The following is a 12,620-nucleotide window of genomic DNA, read 5'->3' on the forward strand; positions in this document are numbered from 1 at the left end:
GATAACTCTGCACTAGTGCTAGCCGCAAATGCCACTTCCAGCTTAGCTGTGCAGAAGAAGAACAACAAGAAGAAGAAATATCTCGAAATATGTCCGTCAGGCCCCTTCCCTTGAGATAAATATGCAAATATCTCGGAAACGAAGCGAGCTATGGCAAAATGTTAAGAGACCTTTTTTGTAGAGAATTAAGTTTCCTACTTTTTATGTTCTATGATATTTTTTGATCAGATGCGTAGTTCTCGAGATATATCAAGATACTTAAAAGTTCCGAAGCCGCACCAACATAATAGAGATACAGAAACACCGTGGCCCCTTTCTTTGAGATAGCTCTGCACTATTGCGAGCTGCAAATGCCACTTCCAGCTTAGCTGTGCAGAGGAAGAACAACAAGAAGAAGAAATATCTCGAAATATGTCCGTCAGGCCAGTTCCTTTGAGCTGAATCTGCAAATATCTCGGAAACGAAGCGAGCTATGGCAAAATGTTAAGAGACCTTTTTTGTAGAGAATTAAGTTTCCTACTTTTTATGTTCTATGATATTTTCTGATCAGATGCGTAGTTCTCGAGATATATCAAGATATTTAAAAGTTCCGAAGCCGCACCAACATAATAGAGATACAGAAACACCGTGGCCCCTTTCTTTGAGATAACTCTGCACTATTGCGAGCTGGAAATGCCACTTCCAGTTTAGCTGTGCAGAAGAAGAACATCAAGAAGAAGAAATATCTCGAAATATGTCCGTTAGGCCCCTTCCCTCGAGATAAATCTGCAAATATCTCGGAAACGAAGCGAGCTATGGCAAAATGTTAAGAGACCTTTTTTGTAGAGAATTAAGTTTCCTACTTTTTATGTTCTATGATATTTTTTGATCAGATGCGCAGTTCTCGAGATATATCAAGATATTTAAAAGTTCCGAAGCCGCACCAACATAATAGAGATACAGAAACACCGTGGCCCCTTTCTTTGAGATAACTCTGCACTAGTGCGAGCCGCAAATGCCACTTCCAGCTTAGCTGTGCAGAAGAAGAACAACAAGAAGAAGAAATATCTCGAAATATGTCCGTCAGGCCCCTTCCCTTGAGATAAATATGCAAATATCTCGGAAACGAAGCGAGCTATGGCAAAATGTTAAGAGATCTTTTTTGTAGAGAATTAAGTTTCCTACTTTTTATGTTCTATGATATTTTTTGATCAGATGCGGAGTTCTCGAGATATATCAAGATATTTAAAAGTTCCGAAGCCGCACCAACATAATAGAGATACAGAAACACCGTGGCCCCTTTCTTTGAGATAACTCTGCACTATTGCGAGCTGCAAATGCCACTTCCAGCTTAGCTGTGCAGAGGAAGAACAACAAGAAGAAGAAATATCTCGAAATATGTCCGTCAGGCCAGTTCCTTTGAGCTGAATCTGCAAATATCTCGGAAACGAAGCGAGCTATGGCAAAATGTTAAGAGACCTTTTTTGTAGAGAATTATGTTTCCTACAATTTATGTTCTATGATATTTTTTGATCAGAAGCGTAGTTTTCGAGATATATCGAGATATTTAAAAGTTCCGAAGCCGCACCAACATAATAGAGATACAGAAACACCGTGGCCCCTTTCTTTGAGATAACTCTGCACTAGTGCTAGCCGCAAATGCCGCTTCCAGCTTAGCTGTGCAGAAGAAGAACAACAAGAAGAAGAAATATCTCGAAATATGTCCGTCAGGCCCCTTCCCTTGAGATAAATATGCAAATATCTCGGAAACGAAGCGAGCTATGGCAAAATGTTAAGAGACCTTTTTTGTAGAGAATTAAGTTTCCTACTTTTTATGTTCTATGATATTTTTTGATCAGATGCGTAGTTCTCGAGATATATCAAGATATTTAAAAGTTCCGAAGCCGCACCAACATAATAGAGATACAGAAACACCGTGGCCCCTTTCTTTGAGATAACTCTGCACTATTGCGAGCTGCAAATGCCACTTCCAGCTTAGCTGTGCAGAGGAAGAACAACAAGAAGAAGAAATATCTCGAAATATGTCCGTCAGGCCAGTTCCTTTGAGCTGAATCTGCAAATATCTCGGAAACGAAGCGAGCTATGGCAAAATGTTAAGAGACGTTTTTTGTAGAGAATTAAGTTTCCTACTTTTTATGTTCTATGATATTTTTTGATCAGACGAGTAGTTCTCCAGATATATCAAGATATTTAAAAGTTCCGAAGCCGCACCAACATAATAGAGATACAGAAACACCGTGGCCCCTTTCTTTGAGATAACTCTGCACTAGTGCGAGCCGCAAATGCCACTTCCAGCTTAGCTGTGCAGAAGAAGAACAACAAGAAGAAGAAATATCTCGAAATATGTCCGTCAGGCCCCTTCCCTTGAGATATATCTGCAAATATCTCGGAAACGAAGCGAGCTATGGCAAAATGTTAAGAGACATTTTTGGAAGAGAATTAAGTTTCCTACTTTTTATGTTCTATGATATTTTTTGATCAGATGCGTAGTTCTCGAGATATATCGAGATATTTAAAAGTTCCGAAGCCGCACCAACATAATAGAGATACAGAAACACCGTGGCCCCTTTCTTTGAGATAACTCTGCACTAGTGCGAGCCGCAAATGCCACTTCCAGCTTAGCTGTGCAGAAGAAGAACAACAAGAAGAAGAAATATCTCGAAATATGTCCGTCAGGCCCCTTCCCTTGAGATAAATCTGCAAATATCTCGGAAACGAAGAGAGCTATGGCAAAATGTTAAGAGACCTTTTTTGTAGAGAATTAAGTTTCCTACTTTTCATGTTCTATGATAGTTTTTGATCAGATGCGTAGTTCTCGAGATATATCAAGATATTTAAAAGTTCCGAAGCCGCACCAACATAATAGAGATACAGAAACACCGTGGCCCCTTTCTTTGAGATAACTCTGCACTATTGCGAGCTGTAAATGCCACTTCCAGCTTAGCTGTGCAGAAGAAGAACAACAAGAAGAAGAAATATCTCGAAATATGTCCGTCAGGCCCCTTCCCTTGAGATATATCTGCAAATATCTCGGAAACGAAGCGAGCTATGGCAAAATGTTAAGAGACCTTTTTTGTAGAGAATTATGTTTCCTACAATTTATGTTCTATGATATTTTTTGATCAGAAGCGTAGTTTTCGAGATATATCGAGATATTTAAAAGTTCCGAAGCCGCACCAACATAATAGAGATACAGAAACACCGTGGCCCCTTTCTTTGAGATAACTCTGCACTAGTGCGAGCCGCAAATGCCACTTCCAGCTTAGCTGTGCAGAAGAAGAACAACAAGAAGAAGAAATATCTCGAAATATGTCCGTCAGGCCCCTTCCCTTGAGATATATCTGCAAATATCTCGGAAACGAAGCGAGCTATGGCAAAATGTTAAGAGACATTTTTGGAAGAGAATTAAGTTTCCTACTTTTTATGTTCTATGATATTTTTTGATCAGATGCGTAGTTCTCGAGATATATCAAGATATTTAAAAGTTCCGAAGCCGCACCAACATAATAGAGATACAGAAACACCGTGGCCCCTTTCTTTGAGATAACTCTGCACTAGTGCGAGCCGCAAATGCCACTTCCAGCTTAGCTGTGCAGAAGAAGAACAACAAGAAGAAGAAATATCTCGAAATATGTCCGTCAGGCCCCTTCCCTTGAGATAAATCTGCAAATATCTCGGAAACGAAGCGAGCTATGGCAAAATGTTAAGAGACCTTTTTTGTAGAGAATTAAGTTTCCTACTTTTTATGTTCTATGATATTTTTTGATCAGATGCGTAGTTCTCGAGATATATCAAGATATTTAAAAGTTCCGAAGCCGCACCAACATAATAGAGATACAGAAACACCGTGGCCCCTTTCTTTGAGATAACTCTGCACTATTGCGAGCTGGAAATGCCACTTCCAGTTTAGCTGTGCAGAAGAAGAACATCAAGAAGAAGAAATATCTCGAAATATGTCCGTTAGGCCCCTTCCCTCGAGATAAATCTGCAAATATCTCGGAAACGAAGCGAGCTATGGCAAAATGTTAAGAGACCTTTTTTGTAGAGAATTAAGTTTCCTACTTTTTATGTTCTATGATATTTTTTGATCAGATGCGCAGTTCTCGAGATATATCAAGATATTTAAAAGTTCCGAAGCCGCACCAACATAATAGAGATACAGAAACACCGTGGCCCCTTTCTTTGAGATAACTCTGCACTAGTGCGAGCCGCAAATGCCACTTCCAGCTTAGCTATGCAGAAGAAGAACAACAAGAAGAAGAAATATCTCGAAATATGTCCGTCAGGCCCCTTCCCTTGAGATAAATATGCAAATATCTCGGAAACGAAGCGAGCTATGGCAAAATGTTAAGAGATCTTTTTTGTAGAGAATTAAGTTTCCTACTTTTTATGTTCTATGATATTTTTTGATCAGATGCGTAGTTCTCGAGATATATCAAGATATTTAAAAGTTCCGAAGCCGCACCAACATAATAGGGATACAGAAACACCGTGGCCCCTTTCTTTGAGATAACTCTGCACTATTGCGAGCTGCAAATGCCACTTCCAGCTTAGCTGTGCAGAGGAAGAACAACAAGAAGAAGAAATATCTCGAAATATGTCCGTCAGGCCAGTTCCTTTGAGCTGAATCTGCAAATATCTCGGAAACGAAGCGAGCTATGGCAAAATGTTAAGAGACGTTTTTTGTAGAGAATTAAGTTTCCTACTTTTTATGTTCTATGATATTTTTTGATCAGACGAGTAGTTCTCGAGATATATCAAGATATTTAAAAGTTCCGAAGCCGCACCAACATAATAGAGATACAGAAACACCGTGGCCCCTTTCTTTGAGATAACTCTGCACTATTGCGAGCTGTAAATGGCACTTCCAGCTTAGCTGTGCAAAAGAAGAACAACAAGAAGAAGAAATATCTCGAAATATGTCCGTCAGGCCCCTTCCCTTGAGATATATCTGCAAATATCTCGGAAACGAAGCGAGCTATGGCAAAATGTTAAGAGACGTTTTTTGTAGAGAATTATGTTTCCTACAATTTATGTTCTATGATATTTTTTGATCAGAAGCGTAGTTTTCGAGATATATCGAGATATTTAAAAGTTCCGAAGCCGCACCAACATAATAGAGATACAGAAACACCGTGGCCCCTTTCTTTGAGATAACTCTGCACTAGTGCGAGCCGCAAATGCCACTTCCAGCTTAGCTGTGCAGAAGAAGAACAACAAGAAGAAGAAATATCTCGAAATATGTCCGTCAGGCCCCTTCCCTTGAGATAAATCTGCAAATATCTCGGAAACGAAGAGAGCTATGGCAAAATGTTAAGAGACCTTTTTTGTAGAGAATTAAGTTTCCTACTTTTCATGTTCTATGATATTTTTTGATCAGATGCGTAGTTCTCGAGATATATCAAGATATTTAAAAGTTCCGAAGCCGCACCAACATAATAGAGATACAGAAACACCGTGGCCCCTTTCTTTGAGATAACTCTGCACTATTGCGAGCTGTAAATGCCACTTCCAGCTTAGCTGTGCAGAAGAAGAACAACAAGAAGAAGAAATATCTCGAAATATGTCCGTCAGGCCCCTTCCCTTGAGATATATCTGCAAATATCTCGGAAACGAAGCGAGCTATGGCAAAATGTTAAGAGACCTTTTTTGTAGAGAATTATGTTTCCTACAATTTATGTTCTATGATATTTTTTGATCAGAAGCGTAGTTTTCGAGATATATCGAGATATTTAAAAGTTCCGAAGCCGCACCAACATAATAGAGATACAGAAACACCGTGGCCCCTTTCTTTGAGATAACTCTGCACTAGTGCGAGCCGCAAATGCCACTTCCAGCTTAGCTGTGCAGAAGAAGAACAACAAGAAGAAGAAATATCTCGAAATATGTCCGTCAGGCCCCTTCCCTTGAGATAAATCTGCAAATATCTCGGAAACGAAGCGAGCTATGGCAAAATGTTAAGAGACCTTTTTTGTAGAGAATTAAGTTTCCTACTTTTTATGTTCTATGATATTTTTTGATCAGATGCGCAGTTCTCGAGATATATCAAGATATTTAAAAGTTCCGAAGCCGCACCAACATAATAGAGATACAGAAACACCGTGGCCCCTTTCTTTGAGATAACTCTGCACTAGTGCGAGCCGCAAATGCCACTTCCAGCTTAGCTGTGCAGAAGAAGAACAACAAGAAGAAGAAATATCTCGAAATATGTCCGTTAGGCCCCTTCCCTTGAGATAAATCTGCAAATATCTCGGAAAGGAAGCGAGCTATGGCAAAATGTTAAGAGACCTTTTTTGTAGAGAATTAAGTTTCCTACTTTTTATGTTCTATGATATTTTTTGATCAGACGCGTAGTTCTCGAGATATATCAAGATATTTAAAAGTTCCGAAGCCGCACCAACATAATAGAGATACAGAAACACCGTGGCCCCTTTCTTTGAGATAACTCTGCACTAGTGCGAGCCGCAAATGCCACTTCCAGCTTAGCTGTGCAGAAGAAGAACAACAAGAAGAAGAAATATCTCGAAATATGTCCGTCAGGCCCCTTCCCTTGAGATATATCTGCAAATATCTCGGAAACGAAGCGAGCTATGGCAAAATATTAAGAGACAGTTTTTGTAGAGAATTAAGTTTCCTACTTTTTATGTTCTATGATATTTTTTGATCAGATGCGTAGTTCTCGAGATATATCAAGATATTTAAAAGTTCCGAAGCCGCACCAACATAATAGAGATACAGAAACACCGTGGCCCCTTTCTTTGAGATAACTCTGCACTATTGCGAGCTGCAAATGCCACGTCCAGCTTAGCTGTGCAGAGGAAGAACAACAAGAAGAAGAAATATCTCGAAATATGTCCGTCAGGCCCCTTCCCTTGAGATATATCTGCAAATATCTCGGAAACGAAGCGAGCTATGGCAAAATATTAAGAGACAGTTTTTGTAGAGAATTAAGTTTCCTACTTTTTATGTTCTATGATATTTTTTGATCAGACGAGTAGTTCTCGAGATATATCAAGATATTTAAAAGTTCTGAAGCCGCAACCACATAATAGAGATACAGAAACACCGTGGCCCCTTTCTTTGAGATAACTCTGCTCTATTGCGAGCTGCAAATGCCACTTCCAGCTTAGCTGTGCAGAAGAAGAACAACAAGAAGAAGAAATATCTCGAAATATGTCCGTCAGGCCCCTTCCCTTGAGATAAATATGCAAATATCTCGGAAACGAAGCGAGCTATGGCAAAATGTTAAGAGACCTTTTTTGTAGAGAATTAAGTTTCCTACTTTTTATGTTCTATGATATTTTTTGATCAGATGCGTAGTTCTCGAGATATATCAAGATATTTAAAAGTTCCGAAGCCGCACCAACATAATAGAGATACAGAAACACCGTGGCCCCTTTCTTTGAGATAACTCTGCACTATTGCGAGCTGCAAATGCCACTTCCAGCTTAGCTGTGCAGAGGAAGAACAACAAGAAGAAGAAATATCTCGAAATATGTCCGTCAGGCCAGTTCCTTTGAGCTGAATCTGCAAATATCTCGGAAACGAAGCGAGCTATGGCAAAATGTTAAGAGACGTTTTTTGTAAACAATTATGTTTCCTACAATTTATGTTCTATGATATTTTTTGATCAGAAGCGTAGTTTTCGAGATATATCGAGATATTTAAAAGTTCCGAAGACGCACCAACATAATAGAGATACAGAAACACCGTGGCCCCTTTCTTTGAGATAACTGTGCACTAGTGCGAGCCGCAAATGCCACTTCCAGCTTAGCTGTGCAGAAGAAGAACAACAAGAAGAAGAAATATCTCGAAATATGTCCGTCAGGCCCCTTCCCTTGAGATATATCTGCAAATATCTCGGAAACGAAGCGAGCTATGGCAAAATGTTAAGAGACCGTTTTTGTAGAGAATTAAGTTTCCTACTTTTTATGTTCTATGATATTTTTTGATCAGACGCGTAGTTCTCGAGATATATCAAGATATTTAAAAGTTCCGAAGCCGCACCAACATAATAGAGATACAGAAACACCGTGGCCCCTTTCTTTGAGATAACTCTGCACTATTGCGAGCTGTAAATGCCACTTCCAGCTTAGCTGTGCAGAAGAAGAACAACAAGAAGAAGAAATATCTCGAAACATGTCCGTCAGGCCCCTTCCCTTGAGATATATCTGCAAATATCTCGGAAACGAAGCGAGCTATGGCAAAATGTTAAGAGACCTTTTTTGTCGAGAATTATGTTTCCTACAATTTATCTTCTATGATATTTTTTGATCAGAAGCGTAGTTTTCGAGATATATCGAGATATTTAAAAGTTCCGAAGCCGCACCAACATAATAGAGATACAGAAACACCGTGGCCCCTTTCTTTGAGATAACACTGCACTATTGCGAGCTGCAAATGCCACTTCCAGCTTAGCTGTGCAGAAGAAGAACAACAAGAAGAAGAAATATCTCGAAATATGTCCGTCAGGCCCCTTCCCTTGAGATAAATCTGCACATATCTCGGAAACGAAGCGAGCTATGGCAAAATGTTAAGAGACCTTTTTTGTAGAGAATTAAGTTACCTACTTTTTATGTTCTATGATATTTTTTGATCAGATGCGTAGTTCTCGAGATATATCAAGATATTTAAAAGTTCCGAAGCCGCACCAACATAATAGAGATACAGAAACACCGTGGTCCCTTTCTTTGAGATAACTCTGCACTATTGCGAGCTGGAAATGCCACTTCCAGTTTAGCTGTGCAGAAGAAGAACAACAAGAAGAAGAAATATCTCGAAATATGTCCGTCAGGCAAGTTCCTTTGAGCTGAATCTGCAAATATCTCGGAAACGAAGCGAGCTATGGCAAAATGTTAAGAGACGTTTTTTGTAGAGAATTATGTTTCCTACAATTCATGTTCTACGATATTTTTTGATCAGAAGCGTAGTTCTCGAGATATATCAAGATATTTAAAAGTTCCGAAGCCGCACCAACATAATAGAGATACAGAAACACCGTGGCCCCATTCTTTGAGATAACTCTGCACTATTGCGAGCTGCAAATGCCACTTCCAGCTTAGCTGTGCAGAAGAAGAACAACAAGAAGACGAAATATCTCGAAATATGTCCGTCAGGACCCTTCCCTTGAGATAAATCTGCAAATATCTCGGAAACGAAGCGAGCTATGGCAAAACGTTAAGAGACCTTTTTTGTAGAGAATTATGTTTCCTACAATTTATGTTCTATGATATTTTTGGATCAGAAGCGTAGTTTTCGAGATATATCGAGATATTTAAAAGCTCCGAAGCCGCACCAACATAATAGAGATACAGAAACACCGTGGCCCCTTTCTTTGAGGTAACTCTGCACTATTGCGAGCTGCAAATGCCACTTCCAGCTTAGCTGTGCAGAAGAAGAACAACAAGAAGAAGAAATATCTCGAAATATGTCCGTCAGGCCCCTTCCCTTGAGATAAATCTGCACATATCTCGGAAACGAAGCGAGCTATGGCAAAATGTTAAGAGACGTTTTTGGAGAGAATTAAGTTACCTACTTTTTATGTTCTATGATATTTTTTGATCAGATGCGTAGTTCTCGAGATATATCAAGATATTTAAAAGTTCCGAAGCCGCACCAACATAATAGAGATACAGAAACACCGTGGCCCCATTCTTTGAGATAACTCTGCACTATTGCGAGCTGCAAATGCCACTTCCAGTTTAGCTGTGCAGAAGAAGAACAACAAGAAGAAGAAATATCTCGAAATATGTCCGTCAGGCCCCTTCCCTTGAGATATATCTGCAAATATCTCGGAAACGAAACGAGCTATGGCAAAATCTTAAGAGACCTTTTTTGTAGAGAATTATGTTTCCTACAATTTATGTTCTATGATATTTTTTGATCAGAAGCGTAGTTCTCGAGATATATCAAGATATTTAAAAGTTCCGAAACCGCACCAACATAATAGAGATACAGAAACACCGTGGCCCCTTTCTTTCAGATAACTCTGCACTATTGCGAGCTGGAAATGCCACTTCCAGTTTAGCTGTGCAGAAGAAGAACAACAAGAAGAAGAAATATCTCGAAATATGTCCGTCAGGCCCCTTCCCTTGAGATATATCTGCATATATCTCGGAAACGAAGCGAGCTATGGCAAAATGTTAAGAGACCTTTTTTGTAGAGAATTATGTTTCCTACAATTTATGTTCTATGATATTATTTGATCAGATGCGTAGTTCTCGAGATATATCAAGATATTTAAAAGTTCCGAAGCCGCACCAACATAATAGAGATACAGAAACACCGTGGCCCCTTTCTTTGAGATAACTCTGCACTATTGCGAGCTGCAAATGCCACTTCCAGCTTAGCTGTGCAGAAGAAGAACAACAAGAAGAATAAATATCTCGAAATATGTTCGTCAGGCCCCTTCCCTTGAGATAAATCTGCATATATCTCGGAAACGAAGCGAGCTATGGCAAAATGATAAGAGACCTTTTTTGTAGAGAATTAAGTTACCTACTTTTTATGTTCTATGATATTTTTTGATCAGATGCGTAGTTCTCGAGATATATCAAGATATTTAAAAGTTCCGAAGCCGCACCAACATAATAGAGATACAGAAACACCGTGGCCCCTCTCTTTGAGATAACTCTGCACTATTGCGAGCTGCAAATGCCACTTCCAGCTTAGCTGTGCAGAAGAAGAACAACAAGAAGAAGAAATATCTCGAAATATGTCCGTCAGGCCCCTTCCCTTGAGATAAATCTGCATATATCTCGGAAACGAAGCGAGCTATGGCAAAATGTTAAGAGACCTTTTTTGTAGAGAATTACGTTTCCTACAATTTATGTTGTATGATATTTTTTGATCAGATGCGTAGTTCTCGAGATATATCAAGATATTTAAAAGTTCCGAAGCCGCACCAACATAATAGAGATACAGAAACACCGTGGCCCCTTTCTTTGAGATAACTCTGCACTATTGCGAGCTGGAAATGCCACTTCCAGTTTAGCTGTGCAGAAGAAGAACAACAAGAAGAAGAAATATCTCGAAATATGTCCGTCAGGCCCCTTCCCTTGAGATATATCTGCAAATATCTCGGAAACGAAACGAGCTATGGCAAAATCTTAAGAGACCTTTTTTGTAGAGAATTATGTTTCCTACAATTTGTGTTCTATGATATTTTTTGATCAGAAGCGTAGTTCTCGAGATATATCAAGATATTTAAAAGTTCCGAAGCCGCACCAACATAATAGAGATACAGAAACACCGTGGCCCCTTTCTTTCAGATAACTCTGCACTATTGCGAGCTGGAAATGCCACTTCCAGTTTAGCTGCGCAGAAGAAGAACAACAAGAAGAAGAAATATCTCGAAATATGTCTGTCAGGCCCCTTCCCTTGAGATATATCTGCATATATCTCGGAAACGAAGCGAGCTATGGCAAAATGTTAAGAGACCTTTTTTGTAGAGAATTATGTTTCCTACAATTTATGTTCTATGATATTATTTGATCAGATGCGTAGTTCTCGAGATATATCAAGATATTTAAAAGTTCCGAAGCCGCACCAACATAATATACAGGAACACCGTGGCCCCTTTCTTTGAGATAACTCTGCACTATTGTGAGCTGTAAATGCCACTTCCAGCTTAGCTGTGCAGAAGAAGAACAACAAGAAGAAGAAATATCTCGAAATATGTCCGTTAGGCCCCTTCCCTTGAGATATATCTGCAAATATCTCGGAAACGAAGCGAGCTATGGCAAAATGTTGAGAGACCTTTTTTGTAGAGAATTATGTTTCCTACAATTTATGTTCTATGATATTTTTTGATCAGATGCGTAGTTCTCGAGATATATCAAGATATTTAAAAGTTCCGAAGCCGCACCAACATAATAGAGATACAGAAACACCGTGGCACCTTTCTTTGAGATAACTCTGCACTATTGCGAGCTGCAAATGCCACTTCCAGCTTAGCTGTGCAGAAGAAGAACATCAAGAAGAAGAAATATCTCGATTAATGTCCGTCAGGCCCCTTCCCTTGAGATAAATCTGCAAATATCTCGGAAACGAAGAGGGCTATGGCAAAATGTTAAGAGACCTTTTTTGTAGAGAATTAAGTTTCCTACTTTTTATGTTCTATGATATTTTTTTATCTGATGCGTAGTTCTCGAGATACATCGAGATATTTAAAAGTTCCGAAGCCGCACCAACATAATAGAGATACAGAAACACCGTGGCCCCTTTCTTTGAGATAACTCTGCACTATTGCGAGCTGGAAATGCCACTTCCAGTTTAGCTGTGCAGAAGAAGAACAACAAGAAGAAGAAATATCTCGAAATATGTCCGTTAGGCCCCTTCCCTTGAGATAAATCTGCAAATATCTCGGAAACGAAGCGAGCTATGGCAAAATGTTAAGAGACCTCTTTTGTAGAGAATTAAGTTTCCTACTTTTTATGTTCTATGATATTTTTTGATCAGATGCGTAGTTCTCGAGATATATCAAGATATTTAAAAGTTCCGAAGCCGCACCAACATAATAGAGATACAGAAACACCGTGGCCCCTTTCTTTGAGATAACTCTGCACTATTGCGAGCTGTAAATGCCACTTCCAGCTTAGCTGTGCAGAAGAAGAACAACA

Source organism: Osmia lignaria, unplaced genomic scaffold (genome assembly GCF_051020975.1).
Source record: "Osmia lignaria lignaria isolate PbOS001 unplaced genomic scaffold, iyOsmLign1 scaffold0003, whole genome shotgun sequence".
Lineage (NCBI taxonomy): Eukaryota > Metazoa > Arthropoda > Insecta > Hymenoptera > Megachilidae > Osmia > Osmia lignaria.